Source organism: Macaca thibetana, chromosome 14 (assembly GCF_024542745.1).
Source record: "Macaca thibetana thibetana isolate TM-01 chromosome 14, ASM2454274v1, whole genome shotgun sequence".
Lineage (NCBI taxonomy): Eukaryota > Metazoa > Chordata > Mammalia > Primates > Cercopithecidae > Macaca > Macaca thibetana.
This window is the reverse complement of record NC_065591.1, coordinates 9960025-9972668: the sequence shown is the minus strand read 5'-3', so window position 1 is coordinate 9972668 and position 12644 is coordinate 9960025. Positions and strand designations below refer to the sequence as shown.

At 51.7% G+C, this 12644-nt stretch overlaps 2 protein-coding genes across 9 annotated transcripts in view; both read right to left on the bottom strand.

Moving 5' to 3' along the window:
• BAD (BCL2 associated agonist of cell death) overlaps nt 1-1070 on the bottom strand; it is a 118582-nt gene extending 117512 nt beyond the window's left edge. Inside the window, exon 1 of the mRNA XM_050757332.1 lies at nt 1066-1070. The gene's annotated coding sequence lies outside the window, so the exon portion shown is untranslated. The remainder of the gene's footprint in view (nt 1-1065) is intronic.
• TRMT112 (tRNA methyltransferase activator subunit 11-2) overlaps nt 1-12644 on the bottom strand; it is a 347607-nt gene that overhangs the window by 69728 nt on the left and 265235 nt on the right. Inside the window, exon 1 of one of the 8 annotated variants that reach the window (XM_050757361.1) lies at nt 1067-1070. The exons of the other annotated variants lie outside the window; for them this stretch is intronic. The gene's annotated coding sequence lies outside the window, so the exon portion shown is untranslated. Of the gene's footprint in view, nt 1-1066; nt 1071-12644 lie in introns of those variants that run through there. 8 annotated transcript variants of the gene reach the window in all.

Below are 12644 nucleotides of genomic sequence, written 5' to 3'. Positions count from 1 at the left end.
GGGTCGGGGGGGCCCCCATCATGGGTGCACACAGGAACTTCTGACACATCCACACCCCAGCCTTCGAAGCCCGCAAGACCCTTCCATGGCACGCTTGGGGCAAGAGACCCTGGGGAAGCCATTAGTGGGCCCCCTGTTGAGAGGCCCCAGCATAGTTCCTGCCCGGGGCCTAGGCTTTCTCTTGGCAGTCTCCTGTAAGTAGAGGCAGGAATCTCTGCTCTCAGGATGCCCAAGTCTGGCTCTCCTTTTTCTCCAAGACAAAGGATTTTGGAGTTTTGGAGGACAAAAGTTAAGAAGACCCATAGGTGTTTTTTTTTTTTTGAGACCGTGTCTCTGTCACCAGGCTAGAGTGCAATGGTGCGATCTCGGCTTACTGAGACCTCCGCCTCCCGGGTTCAAGCAATTCCCCTGCCTCAGCCTCCCGAGTAGCTGGGACTACAGGCGCACACCACCACGCCCAGCTAACTTTTTGTATTTTAGTAGAGACGGGGTTTCACCATGTTGGCCAGGATGGTCTCGATCTCCTGACCTCGTGATCCGCTTGCCTCAGCCTCCCAAAGTGCTGGGTTGACAGGCGTGACCCAGAACCCATAGGTGTTTTTACCTAACACCTGCCTCCCCTAAGGCAAGTGTTACCTGTTTGAATGGGCCGTGGTTTAAGGAAAAGGGGGAAATAGAGAAAAAACAAACAAATGAAAAACAGATGAAGAGCTCAAAGAATGATCAGGCATGTATGCATGCATGAGCATCACTAATGTGGGAGTGGTTGTAGATTCCTCCCCATCCATCCTTCTTCCTCCTCCAGAGATAAGGATTGTTATTAGAGAGGGGACCGGTCTTTGTCTCAGGGCAGAGAGGCGTGGTAGGTCCCTCCTGCTGCAGTCCAGTGGGGCAAAGGGAGCCAGGGGCTCTCGGATACAGGCTCTAGGGTCTTGGCCTGAGGCTCCCAGGCTTACCTTGGGAACATTACCATCCCAGGGAGATGGGGGTGAAGGAGAGTGTGGGGATATTCTGGAAGTGATGTATATCACTGCTGGCCATGTCATTGGCCAGACTTATCACCTACCCCCCTCACCTCTCTCCCTCAATGCAGAGGAGGCGAAGAAAGGGATGGATGTTGGCAGATCGTCCATTCTTCTCCTTCCCGTGATTATCACATCAAATCACCATTGTGTCTTCTCTGGACACCACTATTCCCTATGAATGACCCCCCAAGCATCTCCCACCCCTCCTCCATACGGTCCTCCATATAGAAGCCAGGGGAGTTAAAACAATGAGAGCAACACATATCTAATCATTCAACTTCTGTAGGATAAAGCCCACGCCTCTTTCCATGACCCATGCAGCCTGGCCCGTTACCTCTCCAGTCCCCTTTCTCACCATCTCCTGCCATGGGCTCGGCTCTGGCCAAATCAAACCTCTTCCAGGTCGTCAAATGCATTGTGCTCATTCTTTGCACGTGCCGTTCCCTCTGTGGTGCACGCTTTCCCCTTCTCTTGGCCAGGCTGATGCCATGTCATCCGTTAATGCTCGGATGGCCTTGTTTCGCAGAGCAGCCCCTCCTGACCTCTCCACTAGCCTACAAGCCCCGACTCTGTGTGCCCTCAGTAGGCAGCAGTTCCCTTCGAAGCAGCCATCCCTCTGTGTTGCTGTCATTGTCTTTTCTTCTTTTGGAGACAGGGTCTTACTCTGTCGCCCAGGCGGGAGTGCAGTGGCATGATCTCAGCTCACGGCAACCTCTCGGGTTCAGGGGATTCTCCTGCCTCAGCCTCCCAGCTAGCTGGGACTACAGGTGTCCACCACCATGCCCGGCTAATTTTTGTATTTTTAGTAGAAATGGGGTTTCTTTTTTTTTTTTTTTTTTTTTTTTTTTTGAGACGGAGTCTCGCTTTGTCGCCCAGGCTGGAGTGCAGTGGCCGGATCTCAGCTCACTGCAAGCTCCGCCTCCCGGGTTTACGCCATTCTCCTGCCTCAGCCTCCCGAGTAGCTGGGACTACAGGCGCCCACCACCTCGCCCGGCTAGTTTTTTTTTGTATTTTTAGTAGAGACGGGGTTTCACCATATTAGCCAGGATGGTCTCGATCTCCTGACCTCGTGATCCGCCCGTCTCGGCCTCCCAAAGTGCTGGGATTACAGGCTTGAGCCACCGCGCCCGGCCAGAAATGGGGTTTCACCGTGTTGGCCAGGCTGGTCTCGAACTCCTGACCTCAGGTGATCCACCCGCTTAGTGCCCCCAAAATGCTGGGATTACAGGCATAAGCCACCACACCCGGCCTGCTGTCATTGTTTAATTATCACTCTGTCCGTCTGTGATATGAGCATGGTGGGGAGGGACAAGACTGTCCACATCATTCACCATTGTATCCTTGGTGCCACATCATACCTGGCACATGGTAGGTCTCAGGTGATGTTTGTTGAGTGAACAAATGAATATACTTGTAGATTCAGCCATTCCCTAGCAACCCCAGTTAAGCCCCCTGCCTGGGGTCAACCTGGACCATCAGTGCTCTCCTCTCCCCATCTAGGTGCTCCGTGTGGGCTGGCTAGGTGAGCAGGGCCCATTTCCCAGGCTGCCCCACACATCCCATGTTTCTCTGGATGCTGCCTGTGTCACAACAACTCTGCCACCTGCAGGCTGTGTGGCCTTGGGCAAGGCACACTCCCTCTCTGAGCCATGACTTCTTTGTTGACTCTTAGACTCAGTTCTGCAGAACCCTGGTGCTCTGAGGAGGTCTCCATGAGCAGGGCAAGGGGAGGCAGGATGGCTGGATAGTCCCTCCCCTTTAACCAGAGTGGCTTTGCTTTGATCTGTTTCTTATGCTGGGGTCAAATGTAAGATTCTGTTACATTTGACAGATTCTTTTACATTGAAAAGGGCTCTACTGCAAAAAATAGTGAATGTATCTCCAAGCTAGAAGATGAAGCGGGTCTCAAAGCTTGGCCTCAGGAGCTTCCCTGATGGAGTGTGAAGCCCATCTCCATCGATTCTTAGCTAGGTGACCTTGGGCAAATTACCGACCCTCTCTGTGCCTTCGTAACCTTTTCCATGAAACGGGGCAATAACGTTGGCGGCCTTGTGGCTTTGCAAAGATAAGGCCAAGTGATGCACACCAAGCACTTGGAACACCTCCTAGGCAGAGGGCAGGAGGGCCCCTGGGATGGGTGGGGCATGGAGGTTGCTGCCATCCAAGCCAGGCCGACTCAGGCTGGCTCCCACAGGACGGCGCGTACGTGCAGGTGTGCAGTGGTCTTTTGGCACATTTTCATGGAAAGAAGCCTTTCCTTTCAGATTCCTGAAAACCTCAGAGGTAAGGACTTTTCAGCAGGGAAGGCAGGGATGGCAGTTTCCATAAGTGCACCTCACACGGATGCTGGCATCTGACAGCTTCCCCCATAGCACTGGACCGAAGGTGGGCGGGTCCTGGGCCGGCTCTGTGAGTTTGCTCTGGGAGATTTGAAGACAGCAGTCACCCGGCCGGGGCCTCTGTGACTCCTCCCTCCTGCTTGCTCCCCACGGTGCCCCCACTCTTTCTGATTCTCCCTGGGGTCTGGGAGACAGTGGGGCACTCTGGGATGCCTGAAACTGCAGGTTGAGAGGCAACCAGGGAGTGGGGTCCTCTGGGAGGAGCCTCAGGCAGGTTTCTGGGCCCCCTGTAACTGGCTGAATCAGAATTTCAGGGAGTGGGGTCTGGGAATCTGCTTTTAAAAAAGCTTCCCAGGGTCATGTGCAGTGACTCATTCCTATAATCCCAGTACTTTGGGAGGCTGAGGCGGGAGGATTGCTTGAGGTCAGGAGTTCAAAGTTACAGTGTGCTATGATTGTACCACTGCACTTCAGCCTGGGTGGCAGAGCAAGACTCTGTCTCAAAAAAAAAAAAAACACAAAAAAACCACAACCTTCCATGGTGTATATTCAAGATATGGAGCCACCGACCTCATGAACCTCCTGAACTTTCCTAATGGGGAGACTGAGGCACAGAGGGGAAGGGACTTAGCCAGAGCCACAGGGCTGCCAACTGGCAAAACGAATTCCTGTGATGCCCAGCCGAGGCTTTCTGCCTCCCTGGGCCATGCTTTCTGTAATGTGGAATTTTCCATAGGGACACAGATCCAATTTTATGCTAGGAGCTCTCAAAAACCAGTATTCTCTGCCAGAATTCCCTGCCATCACCCACTGTAGTGGAAAGCTGGTATTCTACAGAGTAAGGGGTATCTGCTGTGTCCCCTACTCCCACCATGCCATACCCAGGTCCTCGGAGCCTCTCTGTGTTAGTTTTCCTGCCCAGCGGGGGCCAACAGGTGTCTGGCAGGGCCTGCTCACCAACAGATGTCCCTGTAGACCTGTCACAAGGCAGGTGCTGGGAGCATGCTGGACACAGAGGGGAGGTGGGGAGAGGCTGCCTGGGAGCCCGTGAGGCCAGGCGGGCACTGACTGCTTAGCGGGGGCAGGCGTTTCTCCACCGAGAGCTGCAGACGCCAAACGGACTCTGCAGCTCTGAGCTCTCCAATCCGCCTCAGCGGGGCCTTCCGTGCCCTGCATCTCCCCTGGCTGGGGCTTGGAAGCTCAGCCCGGAAGGTTCTTCTTGCCCAAGTGAGTCAAGTCCAGAGAAAGTGTCTGTGGTTGCCTGTGGAAAGAGGAAGCACTTTCTGGCTGTTTCCTTTAATAACAAGAGTAGCGATGATGTTGAGCCCATTTACTGAGACTCATGATGTGACAGGCCCTGTGCCACACAGGTAGAAGGTCACACATGGGATCCCTGCTGCCGCTGTTGTCAGATACCTAATAGTCATGGCTAATGTTATTATTGAATCCTTCCCTGTACCAGGAGCCACGCACCGGGCCCAGCACTGTCTACAATTTTCTTTCACGAACAGGTTCTACATTATCATCATCTGCAATTATTTCCATTTTGTGGATGAAGAAATTGAGGCTTACAGAGTGAAAGTAAATTGTCCAAGGTCACACAAAGGCATCCACAGGCGTTGGCCCGAGAGCCCAGGCCTCCCTGCTTCAGAACTAAGCCCTTAACCACAGTGGTTAAGCGGTTATGCTGCCTCTCAAGGTTATCTCCTGCCTGAGAAACATTTCTTTCTAGCAGATGTGTGGTGCTTCGCTTTCCTCTGCTACCCGTTTTAGCTCTCTTTGCCCCAAGGATCTGGTTCTCACTCCGACTCTGCAGAGCCTGGAGCTCCACAGACACCAGCCCCGGGCTCCCTTTGCTGGAGGTGGCATGGCAGCTCCATTTGCTGTCTTTGTGAAATAAATCATGTCAGTTATGTGACAGCGCGTTGTCCCTCATCATAGCCTAGCTTTCCATTCTGATCCACAACTTGGTATCTCAATGTGAAGACTGTGGTCTGGAATGACAAGATTCCAGAATACAGCCATGAGTCACTTAGCCACGGGGACACATTCTGAGAAATGCATCGTTAGGTGATTTCGTCATTGTGTGACCATCAGAGTGCACTTACACAAACCTGGATGGGTAGCCCACGACGCAGCTAGGCTAAATGGTACAGCTGATCGCTCCTACGCCACAAACCTGTGTGGCAGGAAGTGCTGAGTAGCGGAGGCAATTGGAATACAATGGTATTTGTGTATCTCAACATATCTAATCATAGAAAAGGTGGCACATTGCACTATATGATGCTATGATGGCTATGACATCACTAGATGATAAAATTTTTTCAGCTCCCTTATAATCTTTTATTTTTGTTATTTTTCTTTTCTTTTCTTTCTTCCTTTTTTTTTTTTTTTTAAAAGAATACAGACAGGCTCTTGCTATGTTGCCCAGGCTGGAGTCAAGCTCCTAGCTTCAAGCAATCCTTCTGCCTCAGCCTCCCAAGTCTCAACCATGTTAGCCAGGCTGGTATCGAACTCCTGGCCTGAAGAGATATGGCCACCTCAGCTTCCCAAAGTGCCGGGATTATAGGCATGAGCCACCACAGCCAGCCTCCATTATAATCCTATGGGACCACCACGGAATATATGGTCCTTTATTGTCCAAAACATCATCATGCAGCCCATGAAATTAAACTGTTTCAAGGAGAAAAAGCAAAGAACACAAATGAAAGATGGAAGAGGAGGAATCAATTGTGTGAACACTCAAGAGATGAAGACTCTGAGGTCCCAGTAGACCACCAGCTGTCAGCAGTGGAATATGATAGCAGATTTGTTAAGGTAAGCACCACAAAACAGTGCTGCATCTTAGGTGTAGAATGGGCTGAGAACACCTGGTACTTTGCCTCCTCTTTTTTGGTGTCATAATCACTGTTGTATTATTCTCCACAAGAATCCAGGTGAGAAATTAGTTTGGGGTCCTATCCTCTTAGTTTTATTCAGTTCTCTAGAAAGTATTGTTTGCCAGGTGCAGTGGCTCATACCTGTAATACTGGTATTTTGGGAGACCAAGATGGGCGGATCACTTGAGGCCAGGAGTTCGATACCAGCCTGGCTAACATGTGTAATCTTGTCTCTACCAAAAATACAAAAATTAGCCAGGCACAGTGGTGCATGCCTGTTATCTCAGCTACTCTAGAGGCTGAGGCAGGAGAATCACTTGAACTTGGGAGGTGGAGACTGCAGTGAGCCGAGATCGTGCCACTGCACTCCAGCCTGGGTGGCAGAGCGAGACTCTGTCTCAAAAAAAAAAAAAAAAAAAAAAAAAAAAGTATGGCCGAGGCTGGTATTTTCCATACTCCTGTCTTCCTTAGCTTCCTTAGCAACATAAAAGCTATAAAGCTATAGTGTTGGGTGTGTCAATGGGCTTTTTATAACACCACATTTCCTAACCTTTCAGAAATAGGCCTATAAGATACTAGCAAAGGTTATTGAATATGGTTTCTGGGAAAGCTCTCCAAAGGAGGCTGACTAAGCTGAGAGGCATGTCCTTTCCCCTTGCCCCTTTCTACTCTCTGCTGCTTGAAATGTGGATGTGATGTCTGGAGCTGCAGTAGCCATTTTGGGATCATGAGGTAGCCCCAAGGTTGGGAGCCTCATGTTAATGACGGCAGAGAGCAAGATAGAATAAGCCTGGGTCACTGGTGGCTGTGGAGCTGCTGTATCAACCCTGGGCTGGTTACCTCCAGACTTCTTTTTACATGAGAGCAAAATTTAACCTCTCCCTTACTATAGCTACTGTTATTTTGGTTCTCTGTAGCTTGTAGCCAGATGCAATTCTTTTTTTTTTTTTTTTTTTTTTTGAGACGGAGTCTCGCTCTGTTGCCGAGGCTGGAGTGCAGTGGCCGGATTTCAGCTCACTGCAAGCTCTGCCTCCTGGGTTTACGCCAGGTTTACGCTGTTCTCCTGCCTCAGCCTCCCGAGTAGCTGGGACTACAGGTGCCCGCCACCTCACCTGGCTAGTTTTTTGTATTTTTTAGTAGAGACGGGGTTTCACTGTGTTAGCCAGGATGGTCTCGATCTCCTGACCTCGTGATCCGCCCGTCTTGGCCTCCCAAAGTGCTGAGATTACAGGCTTGAGCCACCGCCCCCGGCCCTAGATGCAATTCTTAACCGATAGCAAAGCTTTTGAGCACACCCGATGCCTCACTTCCCACCTCTATTCATGAATAAAGGGAATTTTGACATGGATATAGCAGGGTGTCCCTGAGGCGTCTGTGCTGGGAACAGAGCCTGCTCTTCGTGGGTCTGGGGGCCTTGTGTTGACTCAGTCCTGTTTGCAGGAACAGACAAGCACGCTGGTTTTATCTCTCAGAACTGGAGGAGAAAGAAGTCGTTTGGTGCAGAGGTGCCCTGGGAGAGGAAGGGGCAGCAAGAAGGGTGGAGGTGGATGCTGTGAAGCCATGGCTGGGCTGGGGCCTGGGGATCTGTTTCTGGGAGTGGTAGCCAACCTCTGGGCTCAGGCGGTGTCCCTTCTGGCCTGGGTGACAAAGAACAGTGCAGCTATGGGACAGCACAAAGTCGTGTGTTTCTGCCCCAACCCTAGCTTAACCTTGACTCTCTAGGACTGGCAGCCTGGGAACACTGGAGGCCAGCAGAAGCAGCGGATGCAGAGAGGATGGGGCCAGGTGGAAGCCAGGTGTGAGCTTGGACCTGAGCACGTGGGAGACAGTCAACATGTCCTGGAATCCCCAGGGGTGGCAGGTGCTGAGGTGGGCTGTGCTCTGTGGGTGTGCAGCCGGGCACTAAGAATCTTGGTAATTTAGCTGGATACCTTGTTTTTGCCCCTGAGTAGCTGAGCTGGATATGCAAGTTGCAGAGGGAGGTGGAAGCTGATGGACTTAATGAACATTGTAAATCCCACGGCACTCCCAGCATCGTGCCTCCCTATTGCCTGGTGGAGACTTACCTCTTTGGAAAGCTGGTTTCAGCAACTGCTGAACTTCAACATCCTTGAAGTTCATGGCCCTCTTTGCTGTCTTGAAGCTCACGCTGCACTTTCTCAGTCTGTTCCATGTTTGCTGATTGAATCAGCAATTCAGCCAGTTGGATTAAAAGGCATATACTTTTTTTTTTTTTTTTTTTTTAAAGCCAAAACATCTTCAGTTGAAGCAGTTCTGCTTGACCTACCATTTGCCAAAGGAGATGTTCTCAGAAACATGTTGTTGCCAATGCTCAGAATAAAGATCTGAAAGCATGTAGCAAGGATCAGAAGCCTCATGGCCAACATCTCTGCATTTATAAAGCATGATTTCTCCTGTGAGTTTGGTGGGGAGAGATTTTAACCCTCATTCTGCGGATGGAAAAGGTACGGGAAGGTCTTGCTTGTGATGAGGCCAGTCATTGGTGGAGACTCCAGGTGTCTTTTCATGTCATCTCACCACCCCTTAAACTGTTAGCATCAAGGAAAGATGGGCTTGTTATTAGCCCAAATATTGGCTTACACAGAATAAAAGTGGTAGCTGATATTTGAGCATGGACTCTGAGCCTGGCCCAGGACCAAGTGGCTTTGATCTGTGATTTTGTGTTGTGTGTGTAGCTTACCCAGCTCCTGTTCCTCCCACTTGTGCTTTCTGGTCCCTCCAAGCTTGCTTTAGGTCAGTTGCTGGAATGCATGGGATGCTGGGGTAGATGCTCACCCATTTCTGCTGGTCACAGATGAGGAAGCACCGAGCCCTAATGGTGGCTGGCAGCCAGCCTGTCACCCCAAGGGGACTGTACTTCAGGGTCCAGCTGAGGGTATGGATGACAGAGGAGAGAGGAAAGAAGTCAAGTCCTGAGGGCACAGCTGAGCTGCTGGATCGAAGCAACCCTGAAGTCCACCCTACTGCCGGACTCTCCTTTAGCCAGGCTGCATCTCCCTTTATCATTTTGTTTCTTGACACCGTCCAGAGCCAAGAAAGAGAATCTTCACGTCCAAGGGTCAGCATGCAGTTCATAGAGGGGCCGGAAATTACGGCTGTGTCTGTGCTACTTCCTCCCATCTTCAGGTGCCATGAGTGAATCAGGAAAACGCATTGGTGCTGTATTAGTCCATTCTCATACTGCCAATAAAGATATATCCAAGACTGCACAATTTACAAAGAAAAGAGGTTTAATTGACTCACAGTTCCCAGAGCTGGGGAGGCCTCAGGAAACTTAAAATCATGGGAGAAGGGAAAGCAAACACATCCTTCTTCACAGGGCAGCAGGAGAGAAAAGAATGAACGAAGATGGAAAGCCCCTTATAAAACCATCAGGTCTCATGAGAACTCACTCACTATCACGAGAACAGCATGGGGTTAACCACCCCCATGATTCAATTACCTCCCACCAGGTCTCTCCCACTACACGTGGGGATTATGGAAACTACAGTTCAAGATGAGATTTGGGTGGGGACACAGCCAAACCATTTCAGGGACTAAGGATACATAGTCACAGGAGTCATCAGCTCAGTTCAATGGTGTGTCAATTAACGAAGTGTTCTGCCGTAAGAAATCACCCCATCTGGGTGATATGTGTAACTGGCAGAGGAAGTGGGCTCAGTGATGGGGAGCTTCTAAGGAAGTCTGGCCTGGCTGTGGGGTGGGAAGTGGACACTGGCCCAGCAGAGAGGCCCAGGGCTCCAGCAGAGGGGGCATGCAGGTAGCTGACGGCCCGGAGCAGGGCTGTGCTCCTTCCACCACACACCACCGTTCTTCAGGTGCGGTGACAAGGCAGGGGAAGGAGCTGGGATCTCTTGGGACTTCCAAGGGGCTGAGGTTGTTTATTTACCAGCCTTCAGTGCTTACTACCGAGGGTTGTCCTGTGGCCTGCAGGAGGTAGGGCAAGAATGAGAGTGGACTTGGGGCCGGGTGTGGTGGCTCACACCTGTAATCCCAGCACTTTGGGAGGCCAAGGCAGGTGGATGACTTGAGGTCAGGAGTTCGAGACCAGCCTGGCCAACAGGGTGAAACCCCATCATTACTAAAAGAATACAAAGATTAGCTGGGTGTGGTGGCCCATGCCTATAGTCCCAGCTACTTGGGAAGCTGAGGCAGGAAAATCACATGAACCCATGGGCGGAGGTTGTGGTGAGCTGAGATTGCACCACTGCGCTGCAGCCTGGGTGGCAGGGCAAGACTCTGTCTCAAAAAAAAAAAAAAAAAAAAAAAAAAAGAGAGAGTGGACTTGGCCCAGGGGCGGGTGAAGATCAGTAGCCCCCCATGGAGCCTGGGGCTCTGTGCCACGGTGGCCTCTCCGTAGATAAGGCGGCAGGTGCCAAAGGGAGGGACTCCCAGGGAGGAGGCAGTGGCTTGGCCAATTCACACTCCAAGTCTGTATTTTGGCTCATCAGGCCCAGAAGTTCCCTGGCACCCCTTTCCCTGGAGGGAGGCGTGTGCTGTGTGTGCAGAGCCCCACGAGGGGAGGACAGGCTGGCTCCCCACTGCCCCCAGCAGAGGGTGGGAGTGAGACTTAAGAGATGGGACCTCAGTTTCTCAGTGGAAGGTAGTGGGGTGCTGCCCACAGCAGCATTTGCAAGCTATGTTCCTTGGAGCTCAAGGAGGTTGTAAGGTTATGATAGATAGCAAAAGGGTGTCATCAGCCGTATACTGTGCTGCCTCTTGGAAAGTCATCAAGGGCTTCAGCGCATTAAATGCTCTGGGGAGCCCTGCATCGTGATGTGTGTTTAATTCAGGGCTCTCCATGGCGCACCCAGGAACGCCTGTAGAGTACTGGGGTTCCCTGGAATGTAGTTTGGAAACTGTTCTGGATCTGGCTTGCTCTGAACCTGGACATTATCTTGGGAACAGGTCAGGCTTGTCATGGGAGGTGGTTTATGAACAGAAAGCTGCCTCATTAATTTGCAGGGAGGTCATCTTCCCTTGCACCCATCATCCCGGGTCACTCAGCTCTGGGCAGGCCCCTTGCTCTCTCCCCAGAAGCCAGGGAGCTTGGAGCTCAGCCTGTCCTTTTTTTTTTTTTTTGAGATGGAGTCTCATTCTATTGCCCAGGCTCTGGAGAGTACAGTGGCGTGACCTCTCCTCTGCAAACTCCGCCTCCCAGGTTCAAGTGATTCTCCTGCCTCAGGCTCGGCTCCCAAATAGCTGGGATTATAGGCACCCGCTACCACGCCCAGCTAATTTTTGTATTTTTAGTAGAGACGGAGTTTCACCATGTTTCCAGGCTGGTCTTGAACTCCCAACCTCAGGTGATCCACCCGCCACGTGCTGGGATTACAGGCGTGAGCTACTGCGCCCAGCCACTCAGCCTGTCCTTCTGAAGCAGTTGCTGCAGCTTTGCCTCTTAGGGTTTCTTTGTAGGAGGGAGAATGGTCCCAGGACTCGCTCTTCTGTGTGACTCTTGCAGGTCACTGCATGCTGGGAAGGGAATGAGGGTCCTGATCTCAGGCAGATCTAGGACATTCCATTCCCAGGCTGGTTCCTGATTTCCCTTCTGGGGTTGTTCCCTAGGCCTCTGCAGTGCGGGGCCTTGTTGGGGCTGGGGGAGCTCAATCTCTGCAGTGGACTTTGGATCAGTCCTTTCCTGGTTCTGTTTCTGTTTCCAAAGAGTCAGGCGTTCATTGACAATGAGAACTTTCTCTATGTGTAAGGCTGGAGCTGGGCCCAGGGATAGAGGAGTGGACAAGATGAAGCTTGGTCTCTGCCCTCAGTGGGTGCTCGTGTGGTGTGGGGACAAAGACCTTAGCTGATGAGGCTGCGAGGGAAGTGGTTCCAGGGAGCACGTGAGATTGGGGCACATAACCTTATCCTTGGGGGCTGGAAGGGATTCTGGAGGTACCAGGAAGGCTGGAGAACCACAGAAACAGGGTGCGGCTCCCAGAACCCGAGGCAAAGTCAGGCCACAGGAGCGGTCGGCCACTGCCACCATTGAACACGGGGTGCCATGCCTGGCCCCACTGCAGCCTCTGGCTCTGTGCTCCAGAAGCCACCTACTGTCCCTGAAGTTGGACACTGCGGCCAGAATGGACGGACTTGACCCTGTCCCTAATTCTTTTTTTTTTTTTTTGAGACAGAGTCTCACTCTGTTGCCCAGGCTGGAGTGCAGTGGCCTGATCTCAGCTCACTGCAACCTCCACCTCCCGGGTTCAAGTCATTCTCCTGCCTCAGCCTCCTGAGTAGTTGGGATTACAGACATGTGCCATCATGCCTGGCTAATTTTTGTATTTTTAGTAGAGACAGGGTTTCACCATGTTGGTCTGGTTCGTCTCGAACTCCTGACCTCAGGTGATCCACCTGCCTTGGCCCCGCAAAGTGCTGGGATT